This window comes from Acinonyx jubatus, chromosome E3 (genome assembly GCF_027475565.1).
Source record: "Acinonyx jubatus isolate Ajub_Pintada_27869175 chromosome E3, VMU_Ajub_asm_v1.0, whole genome shotgun sequence".
Lineage (NCBI taxonomy): Eukaryota > Metazoa > Chordata > Mammalia > Carnivora > Felidae > Acinonyx > Acinonyx jubatus.
This window is the reverse complement of record NC_069398.1, coordinates 9,212,036-9,232,395: the sequence shown is the minus strand read 5'-3', so window position 1 is coordinate 9,232,395 and position 20,360 is coordinate 9,212,036. Positions and strand designations below refer to the sequence as shown.

The window sequence follows — 20,360 nt, the reverse complement described above, 5'->3', positions numbered from 1 at the left end:
GGTCACAGCCTACATAAACCTCCGCTGCCAGAATTAAGTGTAACAAAAGGACAGTGAGTGTCTCAAAGTGGAGGATACATGTACACCAGGGGCATTATGGGTGTAAGAGACCCCAAGGTGGCCCAGGGGAACTATGGCAGGTGTCTGAAGGAAGAGATCATCAGACCAAGACATGAAGAGTGCATGAGAGTTGGCCAGATGAGGAGCGCAAGGAGGAGTCTGGCAGAAGAAATACTGTGTACAGAGTTCTCAAGAAGAGAGCAAGTGCACACGTTCCAAGAGCCAGAGGAAGTTGAACATGGTAGCAGCACTGAGTGGGAAGGGGAGAAAAGGCTAGATGCATGAGTGCAAGTGTGTGAGTGTGTGTGTGTGTGTGTGTGTGTGTGAGAGAGAGAGAGAGAGAGAGAGCATTTGTGCATGTGTGCATGTGTGTGTCCAGGCATATGAGTGTGAGTGAGGATGGAATCCTTAGAAAGAAGCTTATCGTGGCCAGAAAGCCACAGGTGGTAGAATAAGACATCCTATAAGAACTGTAACCACACAGCAAAATCAATATTCTACCCAAATTGCTTTTATAGATAATGTAGAAAGGTTTTAATTAAAGCACGGCCTCTAAAAAGGTTCCTAGACTTCGGTGCTCTTCTCAGGGCAGGTGCGGGACAAGTAGGGGGCCACTCGACAGAGGAGCCCTCTAGCCCCCTGTGCTCACCTGCTGGTGGCCTTCCTGCCTGCCTTTTTGGAAATTCATGAAAGAAGAGGATATTTGGGAAACGCTATTAATCAATAAATGAATGTTCCATAAAACTGCTCAGGCAGATTGGTAGTCAGAGAAACACAGATGAAAACCAAATGCACCTTTGACCCGAAAGTAAAACATATATTTTTAAATCCTATTTAGTTATGGCAGGCCTGCTGGTGACAGGAGTGTAAATTGGCACGTATTTTCTGAAGGACGACTCAACCATATGGATCTGAAACTTTAAACTAGGCGTACCTTTGGATTCAGCACTTCCATTTCCAGGAACTTAGCCAAAGGAAATAATCACTCAAATGGGCAGGTTAAACAGAAAAAAAAAAAATGGCTCATTGAAGCATCATTTACAATATGAAATGCCTGTTATGAAGGTGTGATGTTTCCCAAGTTCCTATAATTGGCCTCTAAAGGCTGAGAACAAAAAGGCAGTAAGCATCCCACGCTGTCAATACGGTGACAACCACCTGCTGGACAGGTAAGAGGCAGTGGCGTGCTTGTAAGTGTCTGACACCGGGCTCCGGGGTCGGGGTGAGGGTGGTCTGTCTGATGACGCCAGCTTCCATGGTGTAAACATTGCCACCAGGGCTGATGCCCAGCTACCAATGTGCCACCACCGACACGGAGCTTGGAAGCCCAGAGGAGCGAACTTCAGCAGACCCTAGGTTAGAGGGGCGGCTTCACTGCAAGGGCAAAGGTCCTTTCTAGCCACGCCCCCAGTGAAAGTATAAAAGGACAGGGAGGGACAGGAAGTCACCTTTTGGAGGGGTGCAGTGCTGGGGAAGTGAGTGTCTTCTTCCTCTCCCCTCCCCACTGCAGCCAACGGAGGGAGCCACAAGGGAGGTCATGGGAGATATTTATAAAAGGGTTGACCCTCTCCCTCCCTGCTTGCTGTCCAGGACTCTGGGCAAGGAAAGGAAGGGAATGAAATGGGATGCAGTGATAGTGCAGACTGACCAGCAGGCAGAGTGGACAGGAACCACCCTGCTCTCTCTAGTTCCAGTTTCTCAAGGTGGAAGGGGTGGGGGGAGGGGACTTTCAACAGTGCATGGGATTGAAACTGTGCTGCTGACCAAGACAGAGTCTTAATGACGGAGGCGAGACTTTTCCTACCAGAACGTGTCTGCCTGGTCTAGGTCAGAGATCCTGAGGAAGCCTATTAGGTGACAGAAAGGGGGGAGATTTGACAAAGCGGAGTTAGTTAGAGAAAGAAAATTCTTCCATGCATCAATGGCTGTTAGTCAAATGGGTCACACTTTTGAAATAACCTAAGTATCCATCAAACAGGAATTAAACACAATATAGCACCTCCATAATGGAACAGCACGCAGCTATTCAAAGGTCTTTATACCCCTTTGTGTGCATGTGCTTCTGCTGTCACTCACATAATTCAAATAACACATGACAATTACCAGTATGTGCCTATTATAGGTTTTCAAACCTTAAATCCCACATTCTCCTCCTAACTAGACAGCTAGTAACACTGTATGGTTGAGGAACTCCCTTTCCCAGCCATCTACTCTGACGTGGCTGATGGTGGAGAAGCCACAATACGTTCTTCCTGCTAGAGTTACCGGCACAGAAATGTAACTACAATAAATTGGTGAGTGGGAATAAAAGTGATTCACAAATCATTATGAACAATATAATTACACTTTTCTACAAGAATAAAGAAGTTTATAACTCTATGTAAAGAAAAGCTTCTGGAAACGCACACATTAAAATACTGACAGTGGTTGTTCTGGATGGTGTATATAGCCTTGCCCTTAATCATTCCTTCAGTTCTGCCATTACTTTACGGATATTCATGAAAGTCTCACTGTAAATCAGAGACACTCTGCTAGGCAGTCGTCCTTTTCAGTTTTATCAAGTAATCAGCTCTATAGATCTCTCCTTACAATTCGAATTATTCTTGTAATCAGGGCACAGAAATAAGGAGCTTTATCTTTGTTGAAAAATGAACTACTTAGCACATAGTCCTTGGAAACTAGAGGGTACTTGGCGGTGGCCATTATTTTAACCTTCTGTGAATCCTGGGGCTTCATCTACCATAACTTCTTGAACAGTGGTCATGACACAACAATGAGAGCATGTTTTCATATAGTTTTGATTACATGCCAACACTGTTGGACGATTCAACTGATTTGGTCCTTACGGTAACTGTGAAGTAGCAACTATCCCCATTTTACACATCGGGAAACTGAGGCAGAAGTATAGTTGCTGTGACACTAGGCCTCCCCCGACTACGTGTCCAACGTGGCCCATACTCAGGGCAATATTCTTCACCTCCATCAGAGGATCTGCTCTGCTGGGAACAACGGAATCAAGTGCAAGGACAGGCACATGCACGTGCATGCACACACACTTAGAAATAGATTGGGATGGGACTGGCCTGGGTTACAGCAGGTGACTCAGACAGTCAGAGAAAAAGGCAGTGTAATGCAGACAAATGCAAGATAATAAGTCTGGAGCCAATGAACCGAGAAAGAGGGAGAGTAGATACTAAATAAAAAGTCATGAGTCCCTCCAGCCTGGAAAGGGATTTAGAGGTTATTGTAAAAAAAAAAAAAAGAAAGAGAAAGAAAGAATGAATGGAACAACAAAAGAATGGAAGGAAGGAACGAAGGAAGGAAAGAAGGGGAAAGAAAGAAAGAAAGAAAGAAAGAGAGAGAGAGAGAAAGAAAGAGACAGAGAGAGAGAGAGAAAGAAAGAAGGAAAGAAAGAAAGAAAGAAAGAAAGAAAGAAAGAAAGAAAGAAAGAAAGAAAGAAAGAAAGAAAGAAGAGAGGAAGGAAGAAAGAAAGAAAAACTTCTTGAGGTTGTACTGTCAGAGTAAACTTGGGAATCAGCTGCCTCGGGAGACTTGCCTCTGGCTGTCGTCCGTCCTGTTTGGTCGAGTCCTTCCAGTCTCAGCCTTTTCGATGCATCCGGTTCACCCCGACCGTCCGCGATTCACACCCACTTCACCTTCCTTCCCAGATTCTCCAGCCATCACGAGACTCCTTACTGAGATATTGACTCCCGTCTCGTCCCCAGCCCTCCCCACCTCTTGCTTGACTGTGTCCGGGTGCTCTCTCCTGTCATTCAAACTCGGCATCTTGCCTTGGACATGGGATCAGCGTTTGCCTACAGCTCAGAAAGGACACTCCTGTTCTTGGCCTGGCCCCAACAGGATAGAAAGACCAGAGTCACCTGCTCCCTCTTCTTTGCATGGGGGAGGACAGCACAGGGAAGGACACAGGGACCCCCTGAACTGATGCTTTCAGTCACCATGTTGAGACCACCTGAGGTCTGCAGGGAGAGGGCTCCAGTGCCAAACAAAGCGGCTGTGGGTTGTACCCTTTCTGAGTACCAGAAAGGTCAGCATAAGCAGGTGGCGTCGCTGCCCTAGGCCTCATTTCCCTCATGTCTAAAACGCAGAAGGGGTCTGTGGCTGAGAGAGCAGATGGCATGTCTGCTTGAGCTGAGCCTCCCACCACCCCCTTGAACCTCAAACATGTGGGGGCATATCTGTGGGCATATCCAGCCAACTGATGGTGGGGGGTGGGAGTGGACAGAAGATTCCTCAAGGGTAGGAATGGTGTGGAAAAGCCTCCTGGAAGATAGGGTGAAAAAGGTCAGCTGCAGCAAACAACTGGGGGCCAAACTTCTCTGAGGTCAGAGGAAGGGGAGATCTAAGCACAGGGTGATTGGTGGTCATGGCTGAAACCATCCCAGGAGGCATTTCCAAGCCCCAAGAGCAGACTGAGGTAACAACAAGTCAGATCTAGTCTTCACACTTAGGAGTTCGGTATTATTATCCCCATTTTACAGATGAGGAAACTGAGGCACAGAGAGTCACCCAACTAGGAAGTGGCAGCACTGGGTTTCAAACTGAGGCCACCTGGCTCCATAGCACATGTTCTTAACCACTGTACATGAGGCTTCACTATTAGAAATCAAATCAGTAGGAAGGACTCCAGGAAACACTGCAACATGTTGGGGCCAAACAACACTGCCTTGGGTCACTTCTAACTGGTTATCAGAATAGGGCTGACAGGAGAGAAAGTTCTCTCCCAGACCGTAAGCTAGCTTTGGTTTCATCCTGGACCATAGGCTAGCTTTGGCATCTAAAGGCAACCTGGAGGCAGAGCAAGGAGGGGAGAAGAACTCTATGGGCAGGAATGACGGTGCCCAGCAGAGTGGCACAGGGGTACATGAAAACTCTAGGAAGGAATGTGTTCTTTTTTTTTTTTTTTTTTTTTTAGGAGGGAATGCATTCTTGAGCAATCCGAGAAAGCATGGGGGTTCAGAGCCCCCTGGAAAGCAATCTGCATGAGGCCAAGATCTCCAGTATAGGTAGGGCCAGAAGATGCTGGGTATTCCAACTGTCCTGATGAGTGAGCTGTCAAGAAACTATAAATATTTCCCTCTTCTTAGTGACTTGTTACAGAGAGGCCAGATATAATTTTCTTGGAGAGGGAACAGGGCTGGGCAAGTCCATTTTACTCAGATTTCAAGAATGTTTCTATTAGAGAAAGGAAGATTCAGGATGCTTTGAGCAGGGAAGAGATTTCAAGGTGACCTTGAGGAAGGAGCCAGCATTATGAAATGTTTTTGATCGAGTAGAACAAGATAAGCTGCTCATGTTTTGGAAGGGTTCAAAGCCCTGGACACCAGCTGAAATAAGAAAATTCAATTTCTGGCATAAGACTGTGCTTTTTCTGCCTTCTAGGAGAATATACACATCCAGCCCTCCGCCCCCTCATGAAAGCAGAGTGTTCCTCAGTGGTGATCCCGACATAAACAGGGCTGTAAAGGCAGGTTTGCATGGCACAGGTGATGTTGCCCATAGGTGTTTGGAGACAGGATTACTGTTTCAGTCCACATTCTTCCATGCAGCCCCTCCCGTAGCTGGCACTGGGACCTGGGAGTGGCCCAGGGTTATTTCAGTATCCGGTTTTCTTTTGTTCTCCCATAATAAACAATACAGAAAACTCCTCTGTGTTTATCTAAGACAGCACAGTCCAGCACAACTTTCTGCATGGATGAAAATGTGCTGTATCTGTGTTGTCCAATATGGCAGCCACTAGCTACCTTGGGCCACGGAGCACTTGAAACATGGCAAGTGCCATGGAGAAACTCCATTTTAAATCTTACTTCATTTAAATGAATTTAAATAGGTGTATGTGGCTAGGGGCTATCTCATGAGAAAGCACAGTGCTGAAAGATTCAGTGGAAAGAAAAGGGCCGACCCAGAATGGGTCTGAATTTCGCCTCTACCTTTCACTAGCTGTGGGACCTTGGACAGGTGTCTTAACCTCTCTGACCCCCAGTCTCCTCACCTGAAAAATGGAGATGATGGTATCTACATGGCAGGATTATTGTGGAAATGAGTTACACATATAGATTACACGGCAGGCCATATGCATTTAGTACGTCGTAGCTAGAGCTGTTAGGTATTAAGTGCAATCCACGATGGGCTTGGGATTTCTCGCTGACACTGGGAGGGCAAAGTGAAGGTGAGAACTGAGGGGTCTGATCTGTGCTGTCCTATGGAAAGTGATGAGGAGCCTGCAGGGGGCCAACGGCAGGACACGTTCACATTCAGAACTACCCCCCCACACACACACACACACACTCATATACACTGGGCAGCAAGAGGGTCCTGGGCACTGGCAGGAGAGTGGGGGTGGCAGGCGCTGCCTCTTTCCATTACCAGCTCTGCCCACTACTGATCATACCCGATGAAAAGGAGCCCCTCCTCTAGGGACCAAGTGCCCCAGGAAGGGCAAGGATAAGGAGCCAGAGAGACAGAGAGGGACAGGGAGGGGAGGGGACATGAAACCAACACAAACATGGGCAGAGACAGGGAGACAAGGAAAAGACGGAAATAGACAGAAGTCATAAAGACAGATACCTGAGAGCCGAGAACAGCGAAGACACAGAGAAGACACAGAGATGAAAGGAAGAGATAGAGACAGAGCTAGATTGAGAGTCAGAGAAAAACACAAGTAACACACACACACACACACACACCGAAGAAGAGCTGGGAAAAGCACAATGGGGAAATGAGGACAGTGAGGACAGAGGAAGGCAGACAGCAGAGCTAGGAAGGGCATGGGCAGAGAGGCACAGAGGAGGCTTGGAGACGGCAGCTCAGGGGAGAGTGGACACAGGGGGAAAAGCAGTTCCAGAGAGCAACCCAAGACTCTGACAGAAGCATGGAGAGCGCTGGTGCACAGGGGGGAGTCTGGTCGGCACAGGGCAGGGGCCCAGGGCAGGGAAAGAGGCCAAGGTGGGCTTCCCAGAAGAAGGGCAGGTTGTAAATAAACAATGGAGCCAGTCCTGTTTTCTGCCCCCCAGCTGCTCTTGTTCTGGCTCCTCACTGTCAACAAGGAGGGCTCTGGGGGCAGCAAAGGTTTCCAGAGCCCCCGCTCGCCCACTCCCCCTCCCTGTGTCTTTCTCCCGAGTCGTTAATCTTGGAAGACAGGTTGGTCTTTTATTAGCTATCTCCAAGGGTCAGCTTAGAAGTATCTGGGGAGATACCAGTTCAGAATGTCATTTGTCATTGGGTGCCTGACGGGCAGCCGCATTGATTCAGCCCCCTCCGGGGCTGCTGTTGACTCAGGAGGCAAAAGCTGCTTTCAACCTTTCCAGCCCCCCTCCCCCAACTGGGGCTTTAATTCCTCGCTCTGGCCCTTCATTTATGACTCAGGGCAGGGCTGCAGTGGGGGTGGAGACCGCGGAGACACAAGTGCCCACGGGAAGTGGACGCGTGCTCCTGCTCCCGGAGATGCCTTCCCCATCAAGACCGACAGTTCTCAATCTTGACTGCGTGGACTCTCTCCGAGACTTTCACAGATATGGAGGCCTGGGTTTACCCACAAAGGTCCTCCCTGAACTGCTCTGGAGTAGGGCTCGGGCAATGTGTTTCGTAAAACTATCCGCAGGCAATTCTCTTGAGTCACCAGGACCTGAGATCTGCCCAGCTAGACAGTTCCTCCCCTGCCTGCCAGATTGCCATGATTCGAGTCTAAGATCAAGGACACCACCCCTAGCTACTTGATCAGTAGCTAGGAGACCTTGGGCTAGTCATTTATTCACTGTGCCTCCATTTCCTCTTTGGGAAAGTGGGAAAGGTAACACCCCCAAGAGTTCTGGCAAGGACTAAATGAGTTCATAAATACAGTGTGCAGAGAAGAGTGAGGGCCTGGCACAGAGTGAGCACTGGGTCCGTGTTTGCTACTAATATTACCTCGTTTGTGTTTATTGCCCCCTGGAGTATAAACGCCATTACAGACCTAGGCCACTCTTACCCTCGCCATCATCCCCATTTGACAGAGGAGGAAACTGAGCTACAGAGAGAGTAGGAGACTTATCTGAGGGTCTAGGTGTAAGTGGGAGGGTTCAACCTAGTACTTCGGAGCCAGTGAAGACAGGTAGTCTATGCAGCACGCTGGGAAGGTGCTGGGCAGGAGGGTTTAACACCAGCTATACAGACATGAGTGAAGGAGAGGTTGGAGCGCCCGCACACAGCAGGAAGGAGCGTGGTTCAGGGTGGTGTAGGCGTCCCGTGGAGGAGTGGGGAGGTGAAGAGGGAAAGGTAAGCAGGGCCAGGACCCAAGGGCTCTGGACAGAGTGTAGAAGACTGAGGGTTTCACTCAGGACTTTAGTCTCTGTCCACACAGACATGGATGGGCTAGAGCGCAGGTCCCTGAGGTCCGGCCCTTGGGTCCTGCCGACTCTGCTCCCACTTGGAAACCACAGGCAACAGTGGCCTTGTGTCTGAAGTTGGGTGGGCGACAGGGATTTGGGGTCAAGGCCTCTCATCTGCATCAGAAGCCCAACTCCCCCACTCTCCAGCTGTGTGACCTCACCTAAGTTCCGTGACCTGAGCGAGTCTCGGTTTTCTCCTCTGCAAGTGGAGAAGGCAGAGCACCATCCCCCAGGGTTAGAGAGGACTGGCTGAGGTAGGGCAGTCTGCCTGTCGCAGGAAAATGCATACGTGCTGATGTGGTTGGCCCTGACGGTCACCTCCTAGGTGGTGCTGGTATGGAGGAAACAGAACAGGTGGAAAGGATTCCTCTTGGGAAGGGGAAGGGAAGGAGAGAGGGAGGAGGAAGGGAGAGAAGGGAAGGGAGGGAGGGAAGGATGACCGAACATCCTGGTTTCCTGGGACTGAAGAGTTTGCTTGTATATGGGACTTTCAGTGGTCAATCCAGGAAAGCCCCAGGCAAATCAGGATGACTTAGTCACCCTAAAAGAAGGTTTAAAGGAATGATATTTAATTCTTCCAAAAATTAACATGAGTCAAAAAAAAAAAGAAAAAAGAGAACTGGATTCAAGCTACAGCACAGTAAGCTGAGGTCAGATCTCATGCAGGACTTCCTGGCTGCTGAACGAAAGGCAAGGTTGGGCGGGCCCAGAGCAGCCCAGAAGGAAGCTCAGAGCCCAGGAGGGAGCCAGGGCAAACAGGAAAGCACCTCTCTTTGGAAGAAATGGCTGTGTCAACCGCTGTTTGCTCCCCGTGACAGACTGAACTCCGTCTCCACTGGCCTGTGACCATCAGCTTCCACAGAGCCAGGAGCACACTTCCAAATTCCAGACCTCAGAGGCTTGTCGAGGACGCTCAACTGGGTTCTGACCGCGCAGGTGAGGGGAGGGCATATGCTTGGTGGCTCGCGCGACCTAATCGCAGAGAAAGTGTTCTTATGGAAAGATTCATGATAGCCATCCAGGCTGCAGACACAAGGTCTTAACTTCCAATTCCGGGAGTCCCATGGCATGTGCCTCTCACCCGCCAAGTAACAATGCGTCGGGTGTGGGATCGGGCAGATTTACAGCAGATTCTCGGCAAATGAATGTCACGGCAGGTCTTTGTGCTTCAGAGGGAAGGAGGGCAATTCAGAAAGGGAAGCTACAGGGTCCAGGCGATTCTGAACCCCTCTCTAACCTGCAGTGTAGACGGGAGATACAGAGCGGGGCGGCGGCAAGGGTGATTCTGCAGCCACCAAACAGGGGTGCTAAGGGCCACACAGCAAGCTAGAGCTTTTCCATAAGACAGGGGAGCGTTGTGGGCTCCCCACAGAAGCAGAGAGAGCTGAGAGCTGTAGTTATCACTCCTGGAAGGGATCATATCACACTTCACAGCCTGCACACATTCCCTCGTGGGAACACTGTGGTCAGCGGGTTTCTGATGTGTAGCCTGAAGGCCACGAGGTGAGACACGAGGTGACTGTAGGGGACAGATGCACAGTGGGCTGCTGCCTTGCTGTCTGACCTCAGGCAGCAGGGAAGGGCCGTTAGAGCACAAATTCTGCTGTATTTTTCCAAACTTGATGTTAATGAAAATTTTCAAATATTCAGAAAAGTTGTAAGAGTAACGCAGTAAAGGTCACCTGGATTCAACAGCTAACATTTTGTGATGATTGGTCTATCAGCTCTTGGTCGACCTGCCTATCAGTGTGTCGTCTATTCACATGCAAGTGTGTGGAGTTTTTCCTGAACCATTTAAATTGCACACATCATGGTGTGCAATGGAATATTACTCGGCAATCAAAAACAATGAAATCCTGCCATCTGCAACAACTGGGTAGAAGAAGATATGCTAAGAGAAATAAGTCAGTCAGAGAAAGACAAATATCATATGACTTCACTCATATGTGGAATTTGAGAAACACAACAGATGAATGTAGGGGACGGGAAGTAAAATAAGATAAAAACAGAGGGGGGCAAATCATAAGAGACTCTTAAATACAGAGAACAAACTGAGGGTTGATGGAGGAAGGGAGGTGGGGGGTGGGCTAAATGGGCGATGGGCATTAAGGAGGGCACTTGTTAGGATGTGCACTGGGTACTATATATAAGTGATGAACCACTAATTGATTATTACCTGAAATCATTATTACACTATGTGTTAACTAACTTGGATTTAAATAAAAATTTAAATTTTTTTTTAAAAAATCTACACAAATCTATCAAGATTTTAAAATCTTGAACCCGTGGCAAATAAACAGACAGATAAATAAATAAATAAATAAATAAATAAATAAATAAATAAATAAACTGCACACATCATGACTCTTTACTAAAAGTCCAGCCTCTTAAGAGCAAGGCATTCCGGTACACAGTCATATCATTATTATATGACTCCAGAACACCTAATCTCCAAACTCAAATTTCCTCATTTGTCCCAAGAATGCATTTTAAAGCTTATTTAAACCATTATCTGATCAAGATCCACACACTATATTTGTTTGTGGTCTGTTATGTCTTTTGAGTGACACTAATACCTCTACCCGCACGTCCCCTGCGCCCAACACATGCATAATTTAGGACACCGTTGTTGTGGTTTTTGTTGTAGGGTCTGGACGAGTTGTCTTGTAGAATGGCCCACATTCTGAATTTGTCTGATTATTTTCCCATGTTGCCATCTGATTTGTGCCCCTGTCCCCTATTCTTTCTGTAAAGTGGAATTTGGGTCTAAATTAGATTCGGGTTAAATTAGATTCTAGTTAATTTGAATTCGATTCAGGTTAAATTAGATTCTAGTTAATTCTAATTAGATTCAAGTTTTACCTTTTCGGCAAGGATCCTCTGTAGATGAGGCTCTATACTTCAGAGTGCACCATGTCAGGAGATACAGAACATTAAGGTGGGGGTACCAAATCACCCATTGCGAAGACACATTTTACCCCCTTTACTTTAGAAAGGCAGCCACAGGTGATTTATTGGCACTGGACAAAATTTCTGTCCCCAGTAAACTCTCTCCCGGAGGAGGGAGCATCCATTGTTAATTCTTGCCGGAAATGACTACCAAACGGCAAGTTTAAAAATGGTATTTTTTTCTAAGTCATTCTGTTACCCCTTCTGTATTAGCTGGTGTTCTTTTTGTTTCTCTCTCTCCACTCCCTTTCTCCTTTCCCTCCCTCTCTCTGTCTCAAGAGTCCAACAATGGACTCAGGAAATTTTAGCCATTCAATGTATAACAATCAACAAAGTATAATGACAACTTCTGTCATTTCTCATGCCAAAAGTGTCCCAAATTTGGACATTACAAGTCCCTTAAAACTGGGTCAGGGGCCCTCTTGACACATCTCCATCATTTTTGACACATCTTTGCTTCCTGCAACAAGTAGATGGCCATGGCTCACCTTGTATCCCTCTGTCCCAGATCAGGAAGGGGCCATTTCTCCAAGAAAAGGGGTCTTCTCGGTGGGGACTGATATTTTGGAATCCAGATCTGGGCTTCAGGTGTGAGAAGCATGGGTTCTGCCAGCAGATGGCCCGGGTTTAAACCCTAGCTCTCCCACCTAATGCCTCAGAGTTTATGTAGACGGAGGGCCAGGGTGGGAAGGACCCTGGGGCATCCAGAAGGAGAAGAGAAAACTTTATTTTTTTAAATAATTATTCCATTAAATTAGCATAAGAGTAAGTAAAAATATCATTGTATTTAATTTACTCCTTCCTTTCCATCTATTAATGACAGGGGATACTGATTTGACATTTGGAATCTCGAAATGAAGTTTCCTTTTTTAAAAAAGTAAGCAAATTAAAAAAATTTAAGTTTATTTATTTATTTTGGGAGAGAGACAGAGAGACAGAACATGTGAGTGGGGGAGTGGGGGGGGGGCAGAAAATCCCAAGCAGGCTCTGCACTGCCGGCACAGAGCCAGACATGGGGCTTGAACCCACGAACTGTGAGATCACGAGCTGAGCTGAGGTCAAGAGCCAGGCGCTTAACTGACTAAGCCACTCAGGCACCCAATAAAGTAACCTAACTTCTACTGAAATAAAACATGAATGCAATTCAACATCTCCTTTTAAAATAAATGTGTTTTAAAAAAATAACTGAGCCAATATTTTTAAAAAATACTAAATCCTAGTTACTATGTAATGCAGATAAATCAAAAATGAATGATAATGGCACGAAAGCAACCAAAGTTTGGGTAATACCGTAATAAAGTTGCCTGGGGACTCTCATTGTTTGGAATCATTTTAAATGTAAAACTGAAGTAATTTAATATTGGGGCATCTGGTGGCTCAGTCGGTTGGGCATTAGACTGCAGCTCAGGTCACGATCTCACTGTTCGTGAGTTCAAGCCCCGTGTCGGGCTCTGTGCTGACAGCTTGGAGCCTGGAGCCTGCTTTGGATTCTATGTCTCCCTCTGTCTCTGTTCTTCCCCTGCTTGCATTCTGTCTCCCTCTCTCTCTCAAAAATGAATAATTAAAAAAAGCACTACCCTACGACTCAGTAATCGTACTACTAGGTATTTATCCAAGGGATACAGGTACACTGTTTCAAAGGGACACATGCACCCCAATGTTTACAGCAGCACTATCAACAATAGCCAAAGTATGGATAGAACCCAACTGTCCATCGATGGAAGAACGGATAAAAAAAGATACATACACAACAGAGTATTACTCAGAAATCAGAAAGAATGAAATCTTGCCATTTGCAACAACGTGGAGGGAACTAGAGGTATTATGTTAAGCGAAATTAAAGAAAGACAAATATCGTATGACTTCACTCATATGAGGACCTTAAGACACAGAACAGATGAACACAAGGGAAGGGAAGCAAAAATAATATAAAAACAGGGAGGGGGACAAAAACATAAGAGACTCTTCAATATGGAGAACAAACAGAGGGTTACTGGAGGGGTTGTGGGAGGGGGGATGGGCTAAATGGGTAGGGGGCATTAGGGAATCTACTCCTGAAATCACTGTTGCACTATATGCTAAGTGACTTGCAAGTAAGTTAAAAAATTAAAATTAAAAAAATAAATAAAATGAATAAAAATTTTAAAAAATGAAATAATTTTAATATTGTCTGGGTGCATGTGCTATGATATCCTCTACCATTTGGGTCTCTGAGGGCTGATGCACCAACCAGAACGTATGTCTCCATGTCACAGCAAATGGAGCTTAGAAGGTGAGCATTCTTGACTCTCCTTAGCAACCTCAATAGCATTCTCCCCATTCTCTTTCCTATGATGATATATGGGTACAGGGAGGGCTGAAATTTTGAGGAAGGATGCTCCCAGAAAAAGACTGTATGTGCTATCCTGGGGCTCCTTATGATCTATAAATGCCTTGGTCAGAAATGCTTCTCATACACACAGCAACAGAGGTCCCCAAATGTCTGTGTGATGCATTCTCTGTGCATAGGGAAAAAAACCTGCCTGTCCAGGTGCAACAATTTTTGACTTCTCGGTATTGTTCTTAGGACCCCAAAGAGCCATGACTACCAAAATGGGACTCGCTGACCAGGAAGCTTACAGAGATCTAAAAATGAACGTGGTCAAGACTGCAAGATAAAAGGAAGCAGGAATTGAGGTCAGCCACATTCACAGAACCAAGGATGACCACAATAGAGGAAGGTGAAAGAAAGAGCAGAGTCTGTATGTGGGGTTTGCCTCATCAATTCAAAGATTCCATTTAATGCGTGGACACCTGACTCATCAATCTTCTTTTTTAAATTTTTTTTAATATTTATTTATTTTTGAGAAAGAAAGAACATGAGTGGGGGAGAGGCAGAGAGAGCGGAAGACACAGAATCTGAAGCAGACTCCAGGCTCCGAGCTGTCAGGACAGAGACTGACACAGGGCTTGAACTCACGGACCACGAGATCATGACCTGAGCCGAAGTAGAAAGCTCAACCGACTGAGCCACCCAGGTACCCCTAAATGTTTGTTTATTTTTGAAAGAGAGGAGGGAGGGGCAGGGGCAGAGAGAGGGAGACAGAGAATCCCAAGCAGGCTCCATGCTGTCTGTACAAAGCCCGATGTGGGGCTCAAACTGATGAACCATGAGGATCATGACCTGAGCTGAAGTTGGACGCTCAACCTACTGCACCACCCTGGTGCCCTGACTCATCAGTCGTTTAATGAGCATCTATTATGTGCCCTGAAGAGATAGAAAAGACACATTAGGCAGCATTACTTAGTGATTCCAGCTACTGTGAACACTATTAACTACAGGCCTGTTACTGATGGCACTGTTGGGAAACAAGGTTTTAATCTGGGGGCAATTTCGGGACCTTTAGAAAACCACTGTATAGGGCAGTCATTATACAGGGACTATTTCTAGGAATCTGGAAATCATTAAGACGAGAGCAGTGCCTCTCTCACTGAGAAAGTGACTTAATCCAGCTGGATTAGGACCCTTTCCAGAGTACGTCTGGGTGTGTAGTATATGTAAAGTGCCAGTGTTTCCTAAACCCAAAATTGGGATGCACAATCTGCCAAAAATAAGTGTCTGTGGGGATAGCAAGACAGGCTATTTTAAGTTGGAACTCCCCCAGAAAATCTGGGGTGTAAGCTTCTGACAGCCACTGCAGGGGTTCGCTCTAATGCATTCTGCACAACCAATTTTAGCTTTTGTCTCTGTGCATTTCTCACACGTCCACAGCACCTGCCAGCAGTTGTGTGTGCACGTGCTCTGTGATAGACAGGGAGTGGGGGATGGGAAACCGGAAGCTCCCTCACGCGCAGGAAACACAGAACATGCGGGGGTAAACAATGAAGGCAGAGTTCTGTAAGGAAGTTAGAGGATCTAGTGGGGTGTCTTGAGTTCTTCCCTCCTCTGCATTCTCCCACTGAAATAGATCAGAAGACAGCTTCTCAAGTCAGATGTCTCTATGGAATGGTACCTACCTGGAAAATTTTTTTAATGTTAGAATTTTAACTTTATTAAAATGGCAGAATAATTAGGAATAATACAGCATGACTGTGGGAGGAGAACCATCAAATTGGTTGACATATGCTTCTATCAATCTCAATAAATAACCAGGGACATCGAATTAAGGACAGTCATGTGGAACGGGAATGGACTCTGTGAAGTCTGGATTTGGGGGCCCTGTGCCCCCAAGTGGGCATTTGATAAAAATTAGTTGAATGAATGAATAAACACTACAGAAGTCAAAGCCTAAGTGGCCTAGGTATCTTCTCTTTGTCTTACTTTAGAATCTTGAGAAACAAATCCGATTGGCTGAGACAAGACTCTGAATCGCTTCATCTTGAATGGACTCACCCTGGTCCGATTAGCTGTAACCACAAGGGTAGATCATACAGTACAAATAGTGCTGTCTATCAGGTAAGGACTATGACAAGTGGACATTCCAAAGGAGATATGGATTAAGCAGACACTCCAACTTGATCTCAGCCTCCAGTTCTCCTTTGCTAAGGAAGTGATGAGAACCCTTTATCAGAGAGCCTAGGAGAATTATCCTGGTCTGGTTTGAGTGATCGGAGCCCCACATCATTTTATTCTATGTTGGAATAATCACGTCTTGCTTTTATTCTAAAGCCCTAAGCTTTGTTCTGAATTTACTTGTAGTAGTTTATTTATGTGGCAGATGCTATTTCCTCCCATTGTGCTGCAGTATTATAGCTCATTCCCTCTCCCTCCCTCCCTCCCTCTCCCTCCCTCTCTCCCTTTCTCTCTCTCCCCCGCCATCAGCTCCCTCACCCAAGCGCCCTATTGCTGTACTTCTGTCCTCTTTAGCATTAGATTCTTTCCTGCAGAATTAATATTCTTTTGTGGAACTCAGCGAGGGCTGGTTACTGTGTTTGGGTGAGAAGAAGTAGTTATTCTTCTGTCAGATCTGAGCTGTAAATAGGCTCTCTGTTGCATAGGGAAATGTAGCCGTGATACTCTCTGCATAATGCCTTTACATATTTTGCTAGCCCTAGAAAGAGCACTTAGTGGCATTATGGTTTAATCACTCTCTTTGCAATGTTACATGGCTTGTACTTATAAATGGGGTCTTAATATACAGCTAGTCATCTGCATACCATCTAGTGATGACAACCCGAAAAATGGGCTGAGGTCTGCTGGGTACAAGAGTATGACAGGTTCGTCAGGTAGTGCTTTCCACCAGACGCTGCCAGCTCTCACCAGGGGCACCTAGAGAAGGGCACCTCCTCACCCTCTTAAGGTTACATATGGACATGTGATTCGTTTTCTCAAACAAAACATGAGCAGAAATATAACATGTCACTTCTGAGTGGAAACGTTAAGACCCAGGATGTGATCTTCCATGCACATTTTCCCCCCGACCATGGTGCTGGCAACACTCCAGACTGGCTGTTTCATCTATATGGGTCCCAGAGACAGGAGGAAAACTCCTGGCTGACCCAGGATAGATTTCTGCTCAAGCTATGGAGAGGTGGGGCTGTTTGTTACTACAGTGTAACTTAGCTCATCCTGACTGACACATGGGTTGTACGTACAACATAAAACGGTTTCTCTCACGAGTCTATTCATTCTATCCATCCATTTGTTCAAACATATATTATGCACTTATTATGCAAAAGATATTTAAATTAAAGAGAAATGGAATTAACTGTCAAGAGAACATGTGATTATATGTGCATGTGTGTGTCTGCGTGTATACACATATATACGCTTGAAAATAATCAGACTGAGCTCTGACTATGGGTAAGACACAGTGCTAGGTATTTTGTGTGATGAATTAACTTCTGAAGTCTATTTGCTTAAAAATTAGAACCGTTTTATAGTTTAGAAAAAAAGACAAAAACAAATTGAAGCTCACAGAGGTTCTAGCACTTACCCAACACTGCCCAGCCAGTAAGTAGCAGGTTTGGGTTTCAAACCAAGGTTAGTCAGCCTCTGTGGTTACCACCATGCTACATCGCCTCTTTCCAAACACTAAGATAGCTCTGTGCTTCTTCAGAGAACCCCAGGAAAGCAAAGAAAAATAAAAACCCTGCCCTTTCAAATCCTTGCAGCAAGTACGCCTTCAGGTTTGCTTTGACAGGCTGTCTTCCCTTCAAAATGAAGAGAGAGGAAGCGTGGACAGAAATAAAGGCCAGCTGTTCGGTGCAGCAGATACACCTGCATGCAGCCAGCAGAGCCCGCCTATCATTTCAGGAGGCCATGGAGCTGACACCTGTGGTCACGCCTCGACCTGCTCTGGGGGCGCAGCCCAGGCTGCTCGTTATCCAAACAGGGGAGAAGCTCCGCAAATTGCATGTTTTCATACAGACTTAGGAAAACGTGAGGGATGAGGGTAGGAATGTACTGATACCATCATTAATCAAACAACCGGGGAGTGAAGATGAAGGGAGGCAAAGGTAGGTTCCTGTATCAGGAAAAGATGTGTGGGAAGAGATTAGAAATACTAAGGAGACAGAGACTTTTTTGGGCAAACGTTTTTCCATTCTTAAAGCTTTAAAACGTATGTAGGAGTTTCCTGGCCAGAGAGAGAGACAATGAAGGCAGCCCCCGAGACATTCATTCATCCATTGGAACATCACTTTCTGAACGCGCACAGCGTAGGTGGCTGGGGTGGGAAGACGAAACCTACTACGTGCCAGGCACCATTCTAAGCCTGTATTAACTAGGTTAGTGCTCACAAAAACCCAAGAGGTACAGACTCTGAGGATCTCCACTTTGCAGAGGGGGAAACGGAGGCACAGAGAAGTTTAAGTATCCTGCCCAAAGTCATGCAGCTTGGGGCATTTGCATCCCGCCAGGTCTGGCACCAGCACCGTGCTCTGAACCGCACGGCCTTTTGTGGGGTCTTGCTCCTCAAGTTCACAGATCAGCAGGAAAGAGGAACTTAGAAGCAAATCACTTTTTTTTTTTTTAATTGCGCAAATGCTATTTTGAGAATGATCCAAAGACAAGGAATTCAGGTCTACCTAGGGACATCAGGGAGAGCAATACTGGGGAGAGAGACCTTTAAATGCCTGGCTGCATGTGTCAGCCAGGTGGGTGAGTGGGGGAAGGGGCCTCCGAGGTGGAGGGACCGCTTGAGCAAGTACACAGAAGCTGGGCTGATCAGAAAAGTGCTGAGGCACAGAGCTGCAAAGGAGGGCAGAAGCAGATGAAGCAAGGAAGGCAGAGCAAGGAGAGGGTACACAGAGGAGGGTCCTGTGTTCCAACTGAGCCATTGTTGGGTATGGGTGTCTGCCTTCTTGCGTTGCAGACACACAAAGGAAAAAAAAACAGCATCAGGCTGTTTGGCAGACCTCTCCCTGGCTGCACCTTAAGAAGGTGCCTGGCATCAGTGTGGAGGACTGGCTGGGAGGGAGGGAAGCAGATCTGTTGAGAGAAAGGCCCCTGGAATCAGACAGCTCTGAGCTCGAGTCTCATATCCGTTTCTACCTCCGTGACCTTCGCCAATTAGTGACTGGACCTGCCAAGCCTCAGCCGCCAAATGGGTGGCTGCGAGACCCACGTAAGGAGTGGATGTTAGCTGTCACTGGCATGCTTTGGATTGGATTTGGATGTAAGTATAGCACTTAAGAGGATATTACAATACAACAGATGAAGGGGAAATCTGATCCTGGTGACCTGTCATGACCACGGCTGTTTCTCCCACTCTGTTGTAGGAAGGATTTGTTGGCACAGATTCATCCGTGTTCCCACACCAGGATCCCTTCAAGACCAAATGCAAGGTCAAGATGGTCTGTCGTCGGCAGAGCGGATTTGGGAAACCAACTCATAATCTTGGCTTCATAATTAAGGGCTCTAACCCAGAACTCCTCAAACTTTAATGTACACACAAGTCACCTGAGATCTTGTTAAAAGGCATCACAAAAATAAAAGGAATTATAACTATGGGTGGCAACAGATGTTAACTAGACTTATTGTGGTGATCATCTGGCAATGTATATATTGAGTCATTATGTTGTATACCTGAAAGTAATATAATATGTCAGTTATATCTGAGTTCTTTAAAAAGCAAAAAATAAAATAAAGTAAAATAAAATGAAAAATTAAAAACAAATGTAAAGTGGCAGTTTTAAAAAAAACTTTAAGGCAGATTCTGACTCAGTTGCACTATGGAGGGCCATGCGTGATGCCCGTGCACCACTGACAAGGACCACCCGTGGGGTAGCAAGGCCTCAATCCACTGAGATTGCCCGAACCTACACTGCCCAAACCAAGAGTAAGAATCAAACCCAATACCTTTCGCTAACTGGCTTACTCACTCATCCTTCCGTTAAATATTTGCTAAGCACCTACTGTATCCCAGGCCTTGGATAAACAAAATTATATACACCATAGGTTGTGTACCCAATCAGCTTGCCCGCTATGCAAATGGAGAAGGAAAGGACAAAGGGACTGACCATTTCTGCTCAGCCCACTTCATGTACTTCATCTCATTTAATTCTCCCAAAAGTTCTATGAAATTGCAATCATGCATGCCACGCTGCAAAGGAGGAAACTATAATTTAGGGAGTAAGGACAAGTCCCCTCCCCTCCAAATTGATCAGCCAGTTGGTGGCACTGCGATTTGAAGCCAGGTCTTTTGGATTCCACTGCCTTGTTTATACTCTACAACTATATGCTGATTGCATTCTGTTTTTATTTACTTTGAACTTGACTGTGCCTCTTTAGGTTTTAGAGAGTAAACTCTTTTTTTTTTTTTTTTTTTTTGCTCATAAATTTAATTGCTGACATAAAGGGAAAAATCCTGATGTAATTGAACAAGAAGATGTTTACAACCCTCTTCGAGCCATAGAGCTGCTGGCACACAAAATTTATGGCAGTAGGAGAGGGGAAATAAAAAGAAAGGGAATACCAAGACAGATGTGCCTATGGAAATGTCGTGTTAATATATGGGTTGATGACCCGACACTGGCACACTC

General features: G+C 46.1%; 2 long non-coding RNA genes across 4 annotated transcripts in view; one reads left to right on the top strand and one right to left on the bottom strand.

Annotated features, from left to right (window-relative positions):
• The window catches only part of LOC113594825 (uncharacterized), a 243,967-nt gene that overhangs the window by 187,270 nt on the left and 36,337 nt on the right, over nt 1–20,360 (bottom strand). The window lies entirely within an intron of this gene.
• LOC128313605 (uncharacterized) lies at nt 14,932–19,457 on the top strand. Of its 2 annotated transcripts, XR_008294536.1 has the most exons (4): nt 14,932–15,384; nt 15,702–15,831; nt 18,893–18,994; nt 19,098–19,457. It is a non-coding gene; the product is annotated as an uncharacterized LOC128313605 (long non-coding RNA). The 2 variants fall into 2 exon arrangements; XR_008294537.1 differs by lacking the exon at nt 18,893–18,994 and having other exon boundaries at nt 14,946–15,384.